At 37.7% G+C, this 20021-nt stretch overlaps 1 pseudogene; it reads left to right on the top strand.

The window, feature by feature from the left end:
• Nucleotides 1-764: 764 nt before the first annotated feature.
• On the top strand, nucleotides 765-10992 carry LOC109438019 (cytokine receptor-like factor 3; annotated as a pseudogene).
• The last annotated feature ends 9029 nt before the right edge of the window (nucleotides 10993-20021 follow it).

Raw genomic sequence — 20021 nt, 5'->3', positions numbered from 1 at the left:
TTGCCTTCCTATATGTAGTGCTTTGTTGCATTATCAAGTTACAGTCTAATATTATTTTAAAGTATTTTTGAATTATAATGAAGGGGGAGAAATGCTATAAAAGCAATTTTTCTAGAATTTTGTCTTTATTGTAAACATAGATAACTTCAAAATGAGTAGAGTTGTAAGCAGAAGGAAAGCGTGCCTCCCAATACCCTTCAACAGTTCAATACCTTCTTTGAATAACCCATTAGATAACATTTTAGTTATTATCTAATCTTGTTATCAGATGTTGTAATTCAACATCTGATTTGTCAGTGAAATGTCCTCCCATTGTTTGATGATTTGGTAGTGTTCGTTCATTCATTCCTACTGGCTCCTTCTCAAGTTTTATTTGTGTACTGTTTATGTATTATATTATGCATTTGTTTGCTTTTTGAAAATTAACATCCTTATTTTTGGATGGAAACACCATTGAGGAACATGCCAATAGTATCTCAACTTGGCAATATTAGACATCCAAGCCATCACTTAATGAATGCTTTGATGAAAATCATCACTGCACAGTGATTGAATGCTGCCTCGTTGGTCCACCCAAGTCTTCATAGGCTCTCATATATGGATTTCACCAACATGTGCAAAATGCTGTAATCAGGATGGGCTTCACGGGTGTGTGATTTGTGCTTGGTTTAATGCTCTGCTGTCACCATTTTGAAATTCTTGATGATTTTATTTTTGAAATTGTGTTTGGTAAATGAAGTCTGATGGGACAATGGAGAGTGCACATGAGCAGAGGAGATGCTGGAAATATGTTTCTGCTGTTCCTTGCCACCACATTTGCATATAGCATTTGTGACACTCCACGAGCACAGAAATCTGGTGGACCTACAACATGTGGGAGTTCAGTGAAACAAAGTAGGTACAAGGTGAGTGTGTTACATCCACGACTGAGGGAGAGGGGGTACGTAGAGTGCTGAGAGTCACACTTTTCTGTTTGAACCAGAACTTTCTTTGACCGCAGAAAAAAGTCAATGGTGTTTTAAGAAACATGAATGACCAAGGATCCCTATCATATCCTTTCTTACTCATGTTACTTCCTTATGTCAGCCAAACACTTATGGTGAAAATGATGACATAGGACGATGACATAGTTCCTTTTCCTTTCAATCCTTCCTACTCATTCATAAGTGTAAGGTAGAGTGCTCGTAGAGTGTGTGTATATCAAGGAGTGACATAAAAACAGTTGGGTTAGTTTTATTCAGTGTTCCCACTATAAGTAAGTACTACAAAATGGGAATTGTATTTTGGTGATTCTGCATATGAGTATTTTCGTTGTTTTAAATGAGCACTGCACAATATAAAGATGATTAGTAAAATTTGTGCAAATAATTAAAAATGTTAATTTTTATTTACTTTGAACACCATTAAGTACCAAATAAAAAAAATACTATGACAAGTCAAGAGAGAGACCATGAAAGAAATTGAGCAGAATTAGACTAAGAAATTGAGCAAAATTAGACTAAGATTTAGTACATATTTTAGTACATTTTAATGGCATTTTTGTGCTGCTTTTTGAATAAGAACTTGACATTTTTATTTTGCACTGGGCCCAACAGATTACATAGCCAGTCCTGTCTATAAGACACTGTGGAATTTTATGTTCCTTTTTTCTCTTGATGTCATACTTGACTATTATTTGTCTTGTTTCTCATGATTATTTTGAATGACTTCCCTCATTTAATATTTTGATGCTTTAAAAATCTAAAATCTGAGGTGCTTCAAGCTCTCTGCTTATTTTTAGAGAGGCAAGGAGCTGTGTTTAATTAGGTAAGGTAGTCTCACAAATTAATTACCCTTTATTCTGGTTTTATGTTTGACATATTATATTTAAATAAGAAGACAGGATCCAGGTTTCCATTTATAGGGAAGGAAGAAAGTTAGGAGCAATTATTTCTTAGGCTTGTTCATGTTAAATCAAACCAAACCAAACTAACAAAATCCCCTCTTGCAAGTAAAGTAATCAGCTCTTGATACGATCCTTTTGGTAGTGGAGTTTGTTAAAAATCAGACTTCCCGGTGATCAAACTATGCTTTGACATTTTTTGGAAAGCAGAGTTGGGCTTGCACAAAAGTATAGCAATTTAATTCATTTCTTTATGCATTTTTATGGAAAGGTTATTATCTTATTGTTGAATTTTTGCTCCTTCTTATGGGTAGCTATTTATCTCTACAGCTCTCAAATTTTTTTCCCCAGCAGTCTTAGCTTTATTGAATAAAAGAGTTCCAGTCTCTGCTGAACTGCTTCCAAATTAACTGCTGATTTTGCTGCAAAAATGTGAATTGGTTAGTCAAAGAGAAATCACCACTTGGTTGTCCCAGTCTGTCCCTCTCCATGGAACTGACTGTTCTTAGAGATAAATTGGTGCATTGATGAGAATTGATCGCACATGATTTTTTCTTTTTGTATCTAAAATTATGTCAAATTTGATTCCCTCCAATTTCATTCCTATTTTTTCAGTTCCTTTAAAGGTAATGTTACTAGTTACTAGTTATTCTTATTAGTCTAATTCTGCTCAATTTCATACAATTTATTTCTCTTCCATTTATATATTATAAGGCTGCTTCTCTTTTACTACTTATAGTTTTCCCTTTGTTTCTCCCTTTCATTTTTGTGGTTCCAGTTCTACATGTCAATATATTATTCTGTACGTCTTTAACCAACAGATAGTTTCATACACTTATTCACATATGCATAGACAGAAGAGAGCGGGCAACCTGGACAAGAAATATAAAGAAAAACTCTCAAAACCAAACTTTGTGAACCAGTGACTAATAGTTTTCTTCTCAGAACAGCTTCCTCATAGGTGGTGGTCAACTTCAGGATATCTGCATCAAGCAAAATTGACCTCCTTAAAATGTAAATTGAATCATGTCATATCCCTGCTTGAAGCTTTTGAATAGTTTTTTATAGCCTTCCAGAGAACACACTGAGCAAATATAGAGCATCAACCTCCAGTGGAGTGGAAATAGTAAACCTTGAAAAGAGAAGAGAAAGAGGAGAATGGGGAGGTGTAAAGAGCAGAACAGCAGAAAGCCACACACACACACACACACACACACACACACACACACACACACAGAGATGTGTTTCAAGAAGGAAGCTAAATGCCCACCAACAGAGCTTTGGCTAATAAAGTATACTTTGTGCTACGTTATCATTAAGAACTCATCCTCTAATAAAATGGTATTTAATTTTGAAGAACATTTCTCATTCCATGGCAGAGTGAGTCCCCAGCGTGCAGAAACTCCATCTGTATTGTGGATGAAGGCATGGGAAGCAGGTTGATCAAATTCTCAGGTAACAGAATAATTTGAGAAAATAATACAGTCATTATTCAAACCATTATTTTGAAAATTTTTATTATGGATTAAACTTGACCAAAAATTAAATGTAAATATAAAAATATAAAAAAGTAAATAAAAGAAAATATAAGTATAAAGTCCTGTACTTAGGTCTAAGAGGGAAAGATATATCATTATAAAATCATATGTTCATGATTTATAAAATGATTTATAAAATCATAAGGTATTTAGCTGACCAAAACCAAGAAAAGTGTGTGCATGGAGGTCAAAAGCCTGCCCACTCCCTTCTGCACTGATTGAGCTCTTTTTGTGCGCATTCAGCTACAGCCATGTTCAGCTGCCACATTTATCAAGTTTGGTCTCCCCTTGGGACTTTGTAGTTGCTGTTCCCTCTGGAACAGTTGCCTCCAGAATGTTCTTCCCTAAATACCCATGTACCTCACTCCCTTAACTTATTCTGGTGTCTTCCCAAACAGCCCTTCAGAGGTGTCTTCTTCGACCGTCTTATTCAGAATACCTTCTACACTTTCAGTTTCCATAGCTTGATCTACTGTAGCTTCCTTCATGGCACTACCTCTGCCTGACATTGCAGTGTATGTTCATTTGCTGACTTGCTGCGCATTCTGTTTCTTGAAGGTAAACTTCATGAGGGCCGATTTGGTCTGTCCTGTTTACCTCCATGTCCCTGCTTCCAAGGGGCTTCATTCTAGATTTTTGATTGGAATCATGTGAAAGGAATTAAACATCAAATAATGGGTTGCATTAGATCTAGACATTTTCTTGCATCTTAAGTATTTGCCTGTTCTTTGCAGCACACCTTACGCCTTTTTTAAAAAAAATCACACTTGCGTCATTATGAAATTGTAATGAGGTATCAGAAATGTTGTCTTAACAGCTGGCACCAAAATTTCTTTGTTTGATATGCCACTTGTGGTAGAGGTGAGACTTTCAGGAGCAGGCTGAAACAGCAGAACAATCTAGCTAAGAATACTGGGAGGAGAACTTGTACTATTTTGGGGTGTAGGCAGGAAGAGTGAGGAGGAGAAAGGATGCAGAAGGCAAATGGAGAAAGGCAGAGGTTAAGGCAAGTCAAAGGAATGCCAGAGTGGGAGAGTAACCAAATGCCATTTTCAGGAACCGTTCCTTTTTCATTATAGCTTTGTGTCCACAAATGCACAGTGAGACTAGATTTAATTTTGTGCCATCACAGAAACAGGAAACCAAAGGGCAAAACTACTCCATGATGTTATAAGCACCTAGAAATTTGTCGAAGTCTTGGCTAGTGTTTCAAATATCACACACTGAAGAATTTGAGGATCCAAGCCAAGATCTTAGGATTCTGAGAAGGCGGAGAGGAGGAGCTGACACCTTGGTTACAAAATACAACTTAATAATGGATTTTGAGGGAGGGACAGAGCATCTGTGACTGTTGGCTTAATTTTTACCACTTTTTCTCTCATCCCCTAGATAATCCTTATACCTTTCAATTTGGAACATGAAGCACTCAGGTCTCAGTAGTGCTTCACGGAGTGGCTAAGATCATAAACTCTGGTGTTGGACGCTGGGGTGGAATTCCAGCTTACCACTTTTTAGCTGTATGATCTTGGGTGTGTTACTTAACGTCTCTGTGCCTCACTTACCCTGTCTGTAAAACAGTGATAGTATTTCTTAAGATTTCTGTGAGGATTTGAGCTGAGATATAATTAATGCAATGTGTCGTTTTTATCATTATAACTATTATTATTATTACTGTTATTATTACTATTATTATTATTATTATATGGGTAGATCAGAGAGAGGTTGAGACTTGAAAACATAAAGTGGTTAGCGCATGAAAACTGAAAGCAGTGACCAAATTGGAAATAGAATTCTGATCTCTTTGAATTTCATTCCCCTCCTCTGAAAGGTATAATGTTATTTGGAGAGAGAGAAAAGAAATATCTATAAGCTCAGATTGCTCAGCTTCCCCACTTTTCAGTAAGCAATTTGTCTCAAATTTGCCTGAAATCTATGGCTGAGGTACTTGAACAAAAGTGGATGGGGCATGTTATTCCTGAAGGTTCTCATATTTTTCTAGCAGAAGCTTCGCACTGACTTTTGATTCCCCCTTACTCTAGGCAGCCTGGTATGGAAGGTTCATGCAAGGCGATGCTGAGTGAGCTCTGGGAAGCGAATCCAGATTGGACACAGTGATCTCAGAGGACAGCACCTGGGCAAGATGTTCTGTATTCATGCTTGCCATCTCAGAAACAGCAGGAGACTGGGAAGGCTACATGAACTCTGAAACTTTGCTTTTGAGTTGCAAGAAAAGCAGTGAGTTTTTCAAAAGTTATTTGGCCAGAAGAAGTTGTCAGCACACAAAGGAAGAGACTGCCACTGCTGGCCTTTCCAGTTCTAGCCAGACGCCATGCAGTATACTGAGTTGTTGACAACTGCAAGACAGAGAGAGGGGCTGGGTGCACCTCATGCCCTGGGTCCCCAGGAGGCCATGAGCAGGCAGAAGGGAGGGCTCTCCTTATAGTTGTTGGAAAGACATTTGTGGAGGTGCCCTAAAGAGGATGTGATCTAGACCTACAAATGTGGAAGGAGGCTGGCAGGGTGACCGGGGACATGTGGCCAGCCTCTGGCTGGATGAAACATGGCAAAACACAGCCTCTTCTAATGCTTGAAGAGGAACAATCTCTTCCATGACCCTGTTCATGTACACCAGACAAGAGAAGAAAAATCATCAGGAATAGGTAATAGAAGAGAAAGGTAGTGTGTGTTCAATGAAGAACTTAAACTAAGATATAGCCAAGACTAGTTGAATGAGAATTTTCCTATGCTGCTGGGGTTACGGCAGTTGTGCCACTGACAAGTGTGTGGGTGCGTGTGAGCGTGTATGTGTGTGTTTCCTACATAAGTAATAAAAAGGCGACTCAATGGAAAGTGCTTTTTGGGGGAATGGGTTATATGAAGGCAGATGGTGTCCTCAGGGTTCTGGTTCCCTCACACCCTTTCAAACTTAACCCTGGTGTTGAATTTGAGGCTCCCTTCTTTCTAATAACTCTTATTTTCCCCTGTACATTTTATCCCCCTGATTTACTCTTTCTGGTATCTCTAAGAACAATTTGGTTCTAGGTGAAAGAGTACCTGGAAATCACAGCACTCTTCAGCGCACATAATTCTTCCTTCTGGCCTGGGAAGACCCACAGGGACCATGAGAAAACCCTTCAACAAAGTTCCCCAGTGGGCAATCCAGGGGAGCTAACTCTTTCCTGTCTTGCAAGTCCCCAGAGAAGACCTGAAAACCATCCTATGATTGTCCGCATGACATTGGGAAACAGGGTACATTCATGTCTTCAGCTTTGCATTATGACCTCTAATTAGTCACCCTGCATTTGACCTCATCAGAGCACCTTAGGACCTCCAGTTATCAGGCAAAGTCATCCGTCTTCAGTTCCTAAGGTCTCCGGGATTCCTTATCTATTGAGATCCTTTACCTTTTCTCTCATGGAGGGATGCAAATGAAACAGAACTCACAGCACATGCTGCTGAGAAACTTGAGATGGAAGTAGGATAAATCCAGATGAGATAAGATATATGGGCCCATCAAGAGGAAAATATAAACAATTTCTTGATGATTTAAAATGTTCATTGTCTCCCCCCAACTACTGGATTGTGGTTGGCTATTTGTCTTTTTCAATGAATGTGACTATATCCAATTCCAAAGGAGTGACCTTAAAGTCTATGATTTTGAAGATATGGATAGATTGCAATTAGTCTGTAGAATACATGAAGTGAGTTCATGTGATAACAGTCATTTCTGTTTCACAAAATGCCAAAGAAAATAGACATTAGAAACTATATTTGCTTGTTGTAAGTACAGACTTTAACATTTTCACCACGGGCACTTTCAAGGATATTGGAGGTATTCTAGAAAATTCCCAAGTGTATTAGCTTCCTATTTGAATAATTCGTCTGTTTCAAAGTAATATGGTGTTGCATCTTGGCAAAAGTCCCATACAAAATTATTCTTATTCCCCTCTACTTGGTAGGTACAAGCTTAGAATCCTCGCCAAGGATTTTTACAATTTTCTAAAATATCTATCATTGAAAAACATAATACACATTCGGTTAACCATCATTAAAAAATGAATCCTTTAATGATTAGATAATCAGTACAGAGATTCCACACATATCCCTTGCGTATACAAAGGGAGATTTCATGCTTGGGAGAAGTATGTATTGGGGGAAAGGTATAATTTGTGGGATGCTCTAAAGTATCCCTTTATATTCCTTTATATTTTTGTGGATAAGATTTATTATTTGGGGGAAGATACCAAAAGCTTAAAGCTCTTGTTAAATAAAAATTCCCCAAAATTGAGAGTGTGTGGGGGGTACGACAAGCTCTTATCACCTGCTACTACTTTAATATGAATTAAGATCATATTTGATCTGAAAGCAACTTGGGGACCATTGCCTACATATTCTTCACTTAACAGATGAGGGACAAGAAACTCAGAGGGCATAAATAATGAAGCTGATGATGGGGGAGAAAAGCAGTTGAAAGGGAGACTGAGAAGACTGTAAACATGAGCGAGAGTTTTATTTAGGCTTACTTTATTTATATTTATTTATCAGGTGAATTACGGAAAACTTGCTTCCTTCACAATTCCAGAGGCAAATTCTTATTTACACCCAACTTTCTAGAGGTCTTTACAGACCATAAGCATGCTTCTCTCCATTCCTAAGCTCACCAGTGAATAGGAAACAAATGCTTCATTGTGAAGAAATTAATATGTCCCTGAGGATGAGCAATTTATCCCTTCTCCCTGGTGAAAACAGCCTCTGGGAATTACTGTGGCATCTGGGACACCAGGGAGCCAGTTTGTTTATTTCCCTTAGTGGTTGTATTTGCTAAATTTCTGTCTCTAATGAGCAAATAGAACTTGGATGCACAGAGAGTTCATTTATTTTCTTTGATAGGTTTACATATTTATAGGAAAACAAACCACTCCAAGCACTGAAAGAACAAAGTCATGCAGCGGCTTAAAATCTTTTAATTATGACAGAACAATTCTTTCAGTTTTAAATCAGTAAAACAAAGTTAAGTGGAAAACTGAAAGCTCATGTCAGAAAAACATATTTTCCCAAACAGGTTGAATACTTTTTGATCTCTGACACTATTTTTCTAGTGTTTTTAATTTAATTTATAGACTTTGAAAAATCCTGACCCAAGTAATTTTTTCCCCCCAGAAGCATCCAATGTACATCACGTGAGATATATATATATATATATATATATATATATATATATATATATATATATACATAGTTTTTAAAGTTAAAAATTATTACTTAGGTATAACAAACAAAAGCTTGAGTTCCTTGTTGGAGGGCACGAAGAAGTATATTTAATTAGATAAGTAAATTTATTTCAACACTATAGATTACAGTTTCATTCACAAATTAGCTCACATAAATTGTCTTTGTTAGAAAATATCAAACGTTGGTGAGATTAAATTGATACAAAGTCTATTGCACTCAAACTTTGTTTTAGTTAACAGATTTGAAATTAGGCAAAAAGAAATTAAAAGTTTATTTTCTTATGACTCCAGAAGGATTTGTGTAAAGTTACACAGGTATTATTAAGTGCATTTAATTATTTTAAGTTCCTCAATTTATAATTAAAATATGTTAATTAGATTGCTGGAAGTTGTTCCATGTCAACTTGGAGAAAAAGTCATCAGCCCAAATGTGTCTCAGATTTCAGGATAACTAATATCTTAAAAGAAAACCCCTTCTAGAATCTTTCCAGGACACAGTGCTCAAGCATCACAGTCGGATGTTGAGATTCCTGAATCTTTGTTGTTCCTTTTATTTTCTTGGGCCCATTTATATCCTGGAAGCTAAAGCAACTGCTTCAGGAGAGAAAAATCAGACCACCCTCTATAAAGTTTTTGAAGTTGTTTTCAAATAATAAGGAAACAGGTGCTTTTTTTTTTTTAAACCTAGCTTCTGAAATATTGAAGTATAAAATAAACATTTAATCTCAAATTTCTCATATTTCTACATTTCACTGTTTTCTACTTGAAGAGTAGATTGCCACTGAAAATTTATTTTCTATACAATGAAACTTTTGCTTATTTTAGAAAGCAGCCAACATTTTGGCTGTACCTAATTAAATTTGTTTTCTTCCTAATTTTGCAGAAACACAAGACTCGATGCTGAGAGGCATTTAAAGAATTAAAAAAAAAATTATTTCTGGCACCCTCAGCTGCCAGCCGCGTGGCTGGATGAGGGGCAGTGGAGCTAAAACCCCAGCTGGCTGCAGGAGGCCCGTGAGAAAGTGGAGATAGGACAGGGCTACCACAGTGGGAGCTGGGCCTGAGACTATAGGTGCTATGGGAGGCACAGAGGCAGATCAAAGAGTGCATCAAAGAGAGATGTCCTCAAACAGCGTTTTAATGGTTTAAAGGGAACCCTTGGGAAGCTCACGAATGAGCGGTTGGCGACTCTTTTGCAAGAAGTGGACACATTTGAACAAGAGACCATTAGTTAAATCACTAGTTGACTGCCAGAAGCTGACAGAGCACGGATTTAAAACTGCAGAGGACTTGGCTCAACTAGGTGAAATTGCCATTCTTGGCTACGTGGGGGACCACAATGAAAAACTGTGGAGCTTTACCAAAAAGGCCTCACGCATTAAGTTGGACAGCTTACCAGAAGTGCCTTTACCTGTTGACGTGCTTTGTTTATCTACTCAGCTGGATGACTCAGTTCTTAATAGTAAAGGACCACATTTTTAAACATGGAACAGTAGCGTGTCACCTACCAGTACAGATAGAAGAATAATAGAGAAACCTGAAGGTGTATCATCATATGATGGTGTAAGGTAGATGACGACTTTATAGTCCAGGATTACAGACTCTAGTTCCGTAAATGTACTTCATATCTATGTAATTTTACTAACAATTGTCACCCCAATAAATTTAATAAAATAAAATTTAAAAAAATGTACTTCAAATCATTTTGAGGACCTATATGTAGGTTATGAAACTGAACTCACAGTATTGCACATAGACCCCAATGTTATTACCAGTTCAGAGTCTGTGCTGGAGGAGAGTGCTGACGGGAGTGGAGTCCTTGGATGGTCCCCCAGATAGGTCATTCCACAGTGGAGCCTCATGAGTGGACAGCTGGTTTTGAGGGATACAGTCTGAGCAGTGGAAGAAATATAGCACTCCAGAATGATTCTGAATCCTCACCTATTTTTGTAGGCAGACAATAACATTTAGAGTTGAAACTGTAGGATAAGCAGACAGAAGAGACAGTATAGGAGTATGTGCAGAAAAACAGAACGGATGTGACTCTCTGTAGCAGGACCAAGCCGTGAGCATTAATACAAACTGTGCAGGTTTTGTAAACGGAAAAGAAATGGTTAATCAGTTGCCTACCATTACTTCTAGGCCCACTGTCACATTTGACATTGAAGCTGTGACTCTAGGATCCACCAGTAATAACCAAAGTGGAAACTTCAAGTTTCCAGTAGCCATTAGCTCAAATGACAGAAAAATGGTTTTGTATTGGTTACTTGATCAATCTTTTGGTTCTCTTTACTTTGGATGCTCATTTTTCTATCCTGGATGGAAAGTGTTGGTGTTGTAAATTTTTGCATGATTGGCTTTGGTTTGCAGGGTTTTAATGTAGCTGTCCTCAGCCCAGTTTCATAGTAATTGATTAAAAAAATTGTTAGATTTGTTTCTTGGTTAAGCCATTGGAAATGGAAATTGTTTACTGGATTTATTTTGGAATATTTTAGCAATGAGACTTGAATATTGTGATAAAACCATAATGCAATCAGTTTTATTTTTAGCATAGTGTTAATTAAAATATAATATCACAGTAAAAATCAAACTGGCTTTTAAAATATGGGGAGATGCAGAAAGCCTTATACCCTTCCACTGTGCTTCTTTTTAAAGTTGGTTATTATAACAGAAAAAGTTAATGTAACATTGTTTAATTAAATTCCCATCTTTCAAGAATCCAACACCATATAAAACTTGAGTATACAACAACAGGAGTAGAGCAGATAGAAGCCAGAGTTCTGTAATGTACATTCACTTGTGTGCTCGCCACATTCAGGTATTTGTAAGCAGTACTTAATTTTATCTCATGTTCAGTAATCTTTAAGTATGTATTAGGTTAGTGCAAACATAATTGTGGTTTTTGCAATTATTTTTAACCTTTTTTTTAAATTTAAGATTTTATTGGGGAAAGGGAACAGAACTTTATTGGGGAACAGCGTGTACTTCCAGGACTTTTTCCAAGTCAAGTTATTGTCTTTTCAATCTTAGTTGTGGAGGGCGCCATTCAGCTCCACGTCCAGTTGCCTTTGTTAGTTGCAGGGGGTGCAGCGCAGCCCACCATCCCTTGAGGGAGTCTAACCGGCAACCTTGTGGTTGAGAGCCCACTGGCCCATGTGGGAATTGAACTGGCAGCCTTCAGCGTTAGGAGCACGGAGCTCCAATCACCTGAGCCACTGGGCCGGCCCCTATTTTTAATCTTTTAAGCCACAGTTACTTTTTCATCAACCTAATACTAAATTATGATGATTTTTGCATTTTTTGAAATTATGAAGCAAATGTCTACAATAGACAAAGTATTTTGTTTTTTTCTTGCAATTTGATTCACAATAGGCTAGAGGACTTTTACAGGCTAAAACTCCCTATGGAAGTAGTGTGCACAGCAGTGTTAGCCATTCACATGTATGTAATATGTACATGTGAGACGCATGTGATACTCATGTTACTATTTGTAGGATATGAGCTGCAGTGCAGTTTAATGTCAGTTTTATAAATAACTCATAGTCTTTTAGTGGACCAAATAAGTGTAGGGTAAATACATTGACCTATTTTTGGAAGCTTAAATTTGTGTAAAATATTTATTTGAAGGACTTATTTAGTATGTAAAAATGATTATCTTAACTTGTTATATGTCAGCTACAGAATTTTTTAATGCGAATTCTTTTTTTAATAGTAGAAAAATGGAAAAGCAAGTCTGATATTTTTGTAAGATAATTTATTTGGGGATTCAAACTCCCTGTTGGATAATCATGGCTTTGCTCCCTTGTCTTTTTGTAAGTAAGTAATCTTCCACTTGTTTAGTGATTGTTAAGAGGATGTGCTAGAATGTAGATGCCTTGTTCAGCTGTCTGAAACAAAATAAAAAAAACTAAGATTTAAAATCTTTGTTTTCCATTTAAATTCATGGCATTTTGACATGTACCATTATATATATTTGATGCTAGTTAAAATGTCATATTATTTGATGTATTTAAATTTTATGTATTCCTCCAAATGACCACAGTGAAATAGCGCACTTGCATGCCTGTAAGCCCACGTGCAATTGTGATAACAGGAGTATTTGTTTTCATTGACTCTGTACCTACGGAAAGGGCAGATTGCAAACTGAGCTCACTGCCAATTCACTGAGCTCATAGACTTATTACTCATCCATTCAATACATTCCACAAAGATTTCTTGAACACCTTTTTATGTGCCAAGCGTTGTGTTATGCACTGGGAACACCTTCAAGGCAAAACACAGACACTCAGGGACTGCTGGTGTGGAGGATGGGGAGCAGGGGCCACTGGGAAATTCAACATTGTCACCTGATTCAGAGGATGAACAATCTGTTACTTGCTTTTAGGAGATCAGTTGGTCCTCTTGAATTCTGCACAGATATTACTAATTCTACAGTTGTAGAACTAAAGAAAAAAATCAAGAATTTAACTTTCCTTGTAAGTCATCACCAAATCTGGCATCAGTAGTACTGGAGATCTCAACGTGGGGAAGGATGTACCTTTGGGGAATAAGGAACAGATTCTCACATGAGGAACAAAGAAAGGGGCAGTGAATTGACCCCTATTCCATCTTTTGTGTCCAGAGGGACATTGGTTATTCCTGGGAGTGAATTCAGCAGCTCTCCTTGGATGACTGAGAGCAATACCCTGGTCCTGTGGATCTCTGTTGAAAGGAAACCTCTACCATCTGCTTTGAAGAAGCATCACGGAAACAGACAGCTAATAAATAAAATCATAGAATCCCTGTGCCATGAGTCATGTGCCCTTCTGCCTGGTCACATGTAACTGGAAACTCCTGGGCGTTTGGAGAGATGGGTCCACACAGAACCATTCCTTAGTTCCATTTAGAAAATGCTTCCCCTTCCTGGTATACTCACTGGGTGTGACACCTAGTAGGTGATTGATATATATTCCCTGAATGGATAAGTACCAAGTTTCTCTATTACCAGACACCTTGGTAAGTGATATAGAACAAGAAAAAGGTAAAATCCTTTATTTGTTCATTAAAAAATTAGTGAGGTCAGGATTATGAGCTTTTAGGAACTGAGCCATAGCTTGCTTGCTTCCTCCCTCCCTCCCTCCCTCCCTCCCTCCCTCCCTCCCTCCCTCCCTCCCTCCCTCCCTCCCTCCCTCCTTTCTTTCTTTCTTTCTTTCTTTCTCTTTCTTCCTACACTAGTTGTTCCCTCCTTGGCATTGTTCCTTTCTCTTTAAAATGGCTGATTTACACAGAAGTCTTAACAGGCATGAAACAAGTGTGCTTTGATCTAACTATGTCAGTCTCCCCTCCTTAGCATTCTCCCTCTTACTCCCTCATCACCCCTCAAGTCAAATAATTGTGGAAAAAAAAGCTAAAGATAGAATTTCAAGAGTCCCACTGTCTCTAGCAATAAAGGAGAATAAATCCTGACTTACTTTTATCACATATCATGTATCCTACAAAATAGATCCTTCATGACTTCTTTTTTTAAAAAAATTAAATTTATTGGGATGACAATGGCTAGTAAAATTATATAGGTTTCAAGTGTACAAGTCTATATACATCATCTACATACTACTCTGCCATAAGAAAAGATGAAATACTGCCATTTGTGACAAGATGGATGCTAAGTGAAATAAGTCAGACAGAAAAAAATCAAGAACCATATGACTTCACTCATATGTGGGAAATAAAACTTAAAGCAAAAAAGGAACAAGACAAACAAACAAACACACGAACCAAAACTCATAGACACAGACAGCAGTTTAATAGAAGGAGAACTTCATGACTTCTTTCTCAAGCTAGAAGTTGACTTCCATATTCTTTTCTGTTGGTAAAACTCTGAAATATACCTGAGCCTAATTGTAATTCTAATAATTACATGTCTGTGTGATCTAGATGAAAAGGAAAAATAGCCTTTATTTTGAAAATTTCCCATCATATACAAAAATAAAGATAGTACAATGAATTTGGAGTGCCGGCTTTCAGTGTCTACAACTGTCAACCCATGGCTCATCTTTTTCATCTATTATCTCCACCCACTCTCCCATACAAGGATTATTTTGAAGTAAAACCCATATATCATGTTTCATCTTCACATACTTACTATGTATCCCTAAAAGATGAGGACTGTTTTTTATTTTTAAAGAAAACCACACTACCATTATTACATCTAAAAATTAATAATAATTCATTAATACCATCAAACATATATTTAATATGTACATTTCTCCAGTGGACTTTGAATTAGATTTTATAGATATGTTTGAATAGATTATAAATAAAATCCACACATTGATATTGCTAATGTATTTCTTAATTTCTTTCAATAATCTGTATGTTCCCCCTTAATCTCTGTTTACTGGCAATTTTTTTAAATGAGGTAATATTTCATTTGTCTTGCAGAGTTTGTCTAAGGTCTATATTTGTGGATTATGTGCTCATGATGTGTTAAACATGTTCCTTGGCCCTTGTATTTTTTGTAAAATGGTAGTTATGTCTGGAAGCTTGCTCAGACTCAGGTTTTTAAAAAATTTTCAAGATTTATATTAAAAATATAGCTAACATAAAATATTATATGAGCACAATAGTTATTCAATGTTTATATACGTAAAGAAGGGATCAACATGATATAAGTTCAGCAACCATCTGACACCATACCTCGCTATCACAATATTGACTGTTTTCTCTGTGCTGTACAATAACTTGTTTGTTTTATACCTGGAAATTTGGACCTTTTATTTCTCTTCACCTTTCCCCCCTTTTAAAAAATTTTCAATTATAGTTGAAATTCAATATTATTTTATATTAACTTCAGGTGTACAGCATGGTGGTTAGACATTTATATAATTTAAGAAGTGATCCCCCTGACTAGTCTAGTACCCACCTGGCACTATACATAGTTATTACCATGTCATTGACTATATTCCCTATGCTTTACTTTATATCCCCATGACTATTTAGTAGCTACCAATTTGTACTTCTTAATCCCTTTGCCTTTTTCACCCTTCCCCCTAACTCCCTTCCCATCTATTACCCTGATAAATCTAATACCCATCTGACACCATACATAGTTGTTACAATATTATTGACTATATTCCTATGCTATACCCTACATCCCCATGACTACTTTTTAACAGCCAATTTGTACTTCTTAATCTCTTCCCCTTTCTCACCCACATCCCCAACCCCCCTACTGTCTGACAACCATCAAAATGTTTTCTATATCTATGAGTTTGTTTCTGTTTTTTTGTTGTTGTTATTGTTTATTTTTGTTAGATTCCATATATAATCGAAACCACATTGCATCTGTCTTTCTCTATCTGACACTCCATTTAGCACAGTACTTTCCAGGACCATCCATGCCACCACAGATGGCAAGAACATTCCCTTCCATTGCCAAGCAATATTTTATTGTGTATGTACATACCAACCCTTTATCCATTCATCCTTCGAGGGACATCCAGGCTGCCACCACATTTTACCCATTGTAAACAAAGCTACAATGAACACATGGATGCACATGTCCAGTTGAAGTAGTATTTTGGGTTTCTTTGGATAAATAACCTGAAGTGGGATTACTGGGTCCATCTTTGTCTCTTGTTATAGCATTTGTTTTAAAATCTATTTCGCTGGTATAAGTATTGCTACCCCAGATTTGTTTTTTTGTGTTTTTTTTTTTTGTTTGCTTCTATTTTCATGAAATAACTTTTTCTATTCTTTTACTTTTCATCTCTGTGTTTCTTTCAATTTGAAGTGAGTCTTTCATGGGTGGCATATGTAAGGGTTTTGTTTTTTATCCATTCAGCCCTTCTATGGTATGTCTTTTGCTTAGAGCAATTAATCCGTTTACATTGAAAGTAATTGTTGATAAATATATAGCAATTGCCATTTTCTTATTCATAATTTTGATCTTTTGTTTTTTCTGTCCATTTTAAAGAAGTCCCTCTAACATTGTAATAACAGTTTGGTGGTGATGAACTCCTTTAGCTTTTTCTTGTCTAGGAAGCTCTTATCTGTCTTTCAATTTTAAATGATAGCCTTCCTGGGTAGAGTACCTTTGGTTGTAGGTCCTTGTTTTTCATCACATTGAATACTTTGTGCCAATCACTTCTGGCCTGCAAAGTTTCTGTTGAGAAATCAGCTGACAACCTTATGGGAGCTCCCTTATAAGTTAGTAGTTGCCTTTCTCTTGCTGCTTTTAGGATTCTTTCTTTGTCTTTAACCTTTGCCATTTTAATTATAATGTGTCTTGGTGTGGGCCTGCTTGGGTTCATCTTTTTGGGTCTCTCTGTGCTCCTGGACTTGTATGTCTATTCCCTTTGCCAGGTTAGGGAAGTTTTCAGTCATTATTTCTTCAAATAGTTTCTCAGTCCCTTGCTTTCTCTCTTCTCCTTTTGGTACCCCTATGATGCGAATGTTGTTACCCTTGATGTTATCCCAGAGGCCCCTTAAACTATCCTCATGTTTTCAGATTCTTTTTTTCTTTTTGCTGTTCTGATTGGGTGTTTTCTTCTACCCTGTCTTCCAAATCACTGATTTGGGCATCTGCTTCATCTAGTCTGCTGGTGATTCCTTCTAGTGCATTCTTCATTTCAGTTATTGTATTCTTCACTTCTCACTGGTTCTTTGTTTTGGTTTCTATGTCCTTTTTTTATGCTTGCTATCTGTTGAAATTGTCACTAAGTTCCTTGAGCATCCTTATAACCATTGTTTTGAACTGTCTCTGGTAGGTTGCTTGCCTCCGTTTCATTTAGTTCTTTTTCTGGAATTTTCTCCTGTTCTTTCATTTGGGACATATTTCTTTGTTTCCCCCTTTGGCCTCCTTTCTGTGTTTGTTTCTATATATTATGTAGATCTTCTATGTCTCTCAGTCTTGGCTGTTTGGCCTTATCTAGTAGGTGTCCTGTGGGGCCCAGCTAGGTGATCCAGGAGTGTCCCTTTTGTGGATTCTCTGTGCCCTCTTGTTATAGTTGAGCTTTGATTGCTATTGGCACATCAGTGGGTGTGATTGGACTTCAGGCTGATTGACTGTGGGGTTTGGCCATGTCCACAGCTTATGGGATAATATGTGGGGGGACTTATCCCACTGAGTGGGATTCACCCCAGTGAGCTCTGGTGCCTGTTGAGACCGCCCTTTGTGTGTGTCTTTTGTGGGGCTAATTGGGCAGTGCTCTACTGTGGTCTGAAGTCAACCTCCAAGTATGTTGGTTCTAGGTCTTCTTGGGAGAGACTCTGGTGCAGACTTGTGTCACCTACTGCCTATGACCAGCTGGGGACTACCTGGCAGTAGCTACAAAGTGATCCACAGTTGTTCACTATCTGTGCTAAAGATGGAGGCACATGGTCTCCTGCTGCGAACTGAGGATGGCTATCACTTGTACTGGCTCTGGGTAGCACAGCAGAAAGCCAGGACACCCTGAGGCCTGCTGCCACCAGCTGGCTCCCTTAAGGTTCAGCCACTGATAAAGCCTTGTGTGGTACATGAGTTGGGTGAGGCAAGGTCTCAGGGAGTCACAAGAATGGGAAGAGTTTTGGTTACCAGGTTAATGTAGACTCTCATTGGTACCAGTGCCAAGCCTGGAGTTACTCAGTAAAAGTCTCAGAGCACACTGAGGCCAGTTGCCACCCACTTGGGGCCAGCGGATTCTGATAGTTTACCAAGAAAGAGTGCAACATAGGCCTAGTTGACGGCTCTCAGAGAAAGTGCTTCCAGTGTTGGGGGAGTTGTGTAGAGTGGGGTCTCAGTGCGTTAGCAGGGTGGAGCAGCAGATCTCACCAGGCCAATCAGATTCAGATTTGGGTGTGAGTGGAAGGACTCAACACAGGAAAGATGGCACCCGCCTGCTGGCTGCAAGGGAAAAGAATCCCACACGGGGAAAATGGTGATTGCCTTCCAGCCCTTGGCTGAAGCCAAACACTTCAGTCTGCCCCTCCCCCAATATGTCTCTGATGCCCACTGAATCACTGTCTCTCCATCAGGGCCCAGGATGAGTGCCTGTAAGTGAATCCATGTGGGCTCTTTAAGAGAACATTTGGGTATCCTGCAGACTTCTGTCCCACCTAGATGGTTTGAATCCCCACTGTTTTTCACAGCCAGATGATGTGGGGGCACCAGTACTCCAAGCTGGGGAGGCCAGTGTGGGGCTGGGATCCTTTGCTTCTCTGGGGGGAACCTCCATGGCAGAGATATATCTCCTAATTCTCAACCACCAGGGAGGTTTGGGGCCAGCCTATTTTGAGTCTCCACCCTTCCTACAAGTCTTGATATGTCTTCTTTATATCCTTATTTATAAAACTTGTTCAGCCTGACTTCAGATGGTTCTTCAGGTTGATTGTTCTATAATTTAGTTATAATTTTAATGTGTTCATGGAAGGAAGCAGGCACAGTGTTTGTCTACTGGGCCATCTTGGATCTCCAGACTCAGGTATTTATTCATTTATTTATTTAAAATAAGACTTCTTCCTCAGTGGTGTTGTTTTTCCTCATCAGGAGATATGTAACACCTGGGTTGTCTCTTTTCCTGTCAGGCTACCAGCCATTGATGATTATTGCCTAGTTCTAAGCAATAATTTCTTAGAAATTGCTTAGAGATTTCTTAGAAAATGGTAAAATTATAATCTTTCATTTACTCTTCATTTATTAGCCAGAAAACTTCTATATACAGACACTTTCCTGTTAATTATTGAGTTACCCTGAAGTATGGATTGTATAGAAAGGCCAGGATAAATGTTTTGTTCTTTGATTTACCAGTTTTCAAAATACTGAATGGTTCTTTCTGACTTTCAAAAGATAACCGGTGAATTTTCTAGTATAATTATGAACTTATGGATTTAATTTAATTATATTTAATGTTTTAATCCATTGCAGTTATTATCTTTATTGATACTCAAATCAACTTATTTATGTTCAGTGGGTGCTTTTGATACAACCCAAGGAATCTATGATAGCTTCCCTGTTTTCTGTTTTGACTAGATAGTATTTCAGTTGCTATTTCCATGGACAGCTTGTAAATGAATAGGGTGGCTGAGTTATTTATTTATAAAAATCAGGTCACAAGACACTGTTTGTGGACCCCTGTTCTAAAGTATAAAAAAAACCTATGTTCTCAGAGAAAAATACAGAGCAAATATACATTTTTAAGTATATTTAAAGCTGCTCTATCACTTCACTCTACCAAAATGTTTATCTTTTTAATAGTCTGAAAAGGAGAAGAAGCAAGAGTGGCAAAGAAGAGGTAGAATGAATGGTAGGGGGCAATGGAATTGATTTGATGAGATCATAGTGCTAACTTATTGTTGCACTTTAAAAACCTATATTATATATGTTTTTATATAATACATAGATCTATGTAT

The sequence above is a fragment of the Rhinolophus sinicus genome, linkage group LG14 (genome assembly GCF_036562045.2).
Source record: "Rhinolophus sinicus isolate RSC01 linkage group LG14, ASM3656204v1, whole genome shotgun sequence".
In the NCBI taxonomy this organism is placed as follows: Eukaryota; Metazoa; Chordata; class Mammalia; order Chiroptera; family Rhinolophidae; genus Rhinolophus; species Rhinolophus sinicus.
The sequence above is the reverse complement of the archived record's forward strand: the minus strand, read 5'-3'. Positions and strand labels throughout refer to the sequence as shown.